The sequence below is a fragment of the Triturus cristatus genome, chromosome 4_1 (assembly GCF_964204655.1).
Source record: "Triturus cristatus chromosome 4_1, aTriCri1.1, whole genome shotgun sequence".
In the NCBI taxonomy this organism is placed as follows: domain Eukaryota; kingdom Metazoa; phylum Chordata; class Amphibia; order Caudata; family Salamandridae; genus Triturus; species Triturus cristatus.
The window spans coordinates 895,163,025-895,165,743 of NC_140585.1; positions in this window are offsets into that span (position 1 = coordinate 895,163,025).

Consider the following 2,719-nt stretch of genomic DNA (forward strand, 5'->3'; position numbering starts at 1 on the left):
AAAAGTCTATTGTTATTCTATTCTACTCTTTCTATTATTCTTTTGTAGTCTATAAATCTTTCTTTATTTGCTGTCTATACTTTATCTTTATTTATCTCTCTTATTGGTGGCTTTTTCCCTTTCCTCTTCTATATCCATTTCCATCACATCTTTTTGCAAGTCTCTCTCTTTTTTTTTTATTTTTTTATTTTTTTATTTCTAACATGGTCCTTGCTCATGATTTATTTGCTATATCCTGGAATGTCAATGGATTAACACACTATATCAAACGGAAGAAGGTTCTTTCCTATTTACAATCTAAAAAGGTGGATGAGGCTCTTCTTCAAGAGACTCATCTAAATACACTCGAGTCTGAAAAACTTCGTAGAGATTGGGTGGGTAAAGTTATCCACAGTAGTATCAGCAATGGGTCTTCTTCAGAAGCAGGCCCTACTCGAAAATGTGGGGTAGCAATCCTTAGCAGAAAAACATTACCAGTTCGTGTACTTAAAACATGGGAAGACTCACAAGGCAGATATGTTTTTGCAAAAATGTGCATTGGTAATATTCATATATGTGTGGGTTCAGTTTATGCTCCTACTGGTGCTAAAAAAGATTTCTTTCTACGTTTGAATCGTTTGCTGTCGGAGATTGATGCCTCACAATACATCATCGGAGGCGATTGGAACCTGGTGAGAGATCCAGTTTTGGACAAAACTGGACCTCTTGATAAGAATAATGCAGCGGACAGAGCCCTTATGAATGATATCATTGCAGACAACGGCCTTATAGATCATTGGCGCTTATCACACCCAAATGATGTTGAATATACATTCACATCTCCCTCCCATGGCACCTTATCAAGATTGGATTACTTTTTAATTTCTCAAAGAACGGTCCAATCAATCCAAGATTCTTGTATTTTGGAGGCATCCATCTCTGATCATTCTCCGGTCCTCTTGTGCCTACAGACTGGGACACCCAAACCAGGTCATAAACCCTGGAGAATGAACATCCAACGTCATAAAACACCCCTTCGTAAAAAACAATTGCAAGAACATCTTCATGATTATCTCACATTTAATCATAATTCAGTGGATTCTCACAGGGTCATATGGGCTGCTGCTAAAGCTGATATTCGTGGTAGACTTATGCGAGATGCAGCCCAGTTCAACAAACAAAATATTGCTAAACAAAATCAATTGGAACAAGACATTACCAATTTCACACGTTTATATACTAAAAGCCCTACTTTACAAAATCGAAAAATTACTGGAACAATCACGCATGGCATTAAATTCTCTTTTCACCTCCAAGGCGGAATATGCCTTACAAAAAATGAAAGGAAGACCTAATGAACAGGGTGAAAAAGCGGGTAGACTTCTAGCAGCACAATTGAAGCAAAGAGAGGTTGCTATGGCTATCCCTGCTTTACAATCCTCTAAGGGTTCCATGTTAACATGTCCTCAGGATATTGCTAATGAATTTGCCACATACTATAAATCTTTATACACTCCAGACGCCCATATAGATCAGGGTAAAATGTTGTCTTTTTTAAATGGATTAGAACTACCATCTCTTTCTGATGAAGATAGAGCCATACTGGATGAAGACATTAGTAAAGAAGAGATTTCTCACGCTATCCTGAAATTTCCTTATCACAAAGCACCAGGAGAGGATGGTTTTCCAGCAGAATTTTATCGCTGGTCCGGAGATAAAATTATAGACTGTTTGCATGCGGCATTTCAAGAAGCCGAACGTACTTCCACCTTAGGTTATATATCTAATAAAGCAGTAATAGCAGTTTTACCAAAACCAGGAAAAGATCCACTTCTTTGTAGCAGTTATCGTCCCATTTCACTTCTTAACTGTGACATTAAAATTCTAGCTAGTATTCTTGCTTCTCGTCTGCGCAGAGTTATTCCCTCTCTCATTCATAATACCCAGGTGGGCTTTGTACCTGGTCGATCTTCCCGAAATCATTTACGCTCCCTAGCTCACACTCTGCATACTGCTAAATCTTTACAGGATGATGCTTTGGCATTATCATTAGACGCTGAAAAGGCATTTGATAGAGTGGAGTGGGATTATTTATTCCTAATCTTAAAAAAATTTGGTTTGGGAGAACAATTTATAAGAAAGATTAAATTGTTATATGAACAACCCACTGCACTGGTCAATTGTGGAGGATTTACTTCCGATACTTTTACTATACAGCGAGGCACCCGCCAGGGATGCCCCCTCTCCCCGCTTTTATTTTTATTAGCCATTGAACCTTTAGCGGCCGCTATTCGGCAATCTTCCAATGTGGTTGGTATTTCCTTACCGGTGGGTGAATCTAAACTTTATCTATATGCGGATGATATACTGCTCACTATTACTGATTTAAACAGATCTTTACCATCGTTACTTCAAATTATAGAGGAATTTTCTTCTTTTTCTGGGTATAAAATAAATTGGGATAAGAGTGAAGCACTTCCAATTTCAGATGGCACCTCAAGGGATGTGATACAGGGATATCCATTTCATTGGCAACCTTCTCGGTTAAAATATTTAGGTATCTTGGTAAATAAGGGATTGGACGCCATGGTATCAGATAATTTAGGGCCTTTAATCATTCAGATGCAACGAGATTTTGATAAATGGAAAGCGCTGGGTCTGTGTTTATGGGGTAGAGTTCAAACGGTGAAGATGGTTACGTTACCGCGCTTTCTTTATATTCTTGGTATGCTTCCTCTTC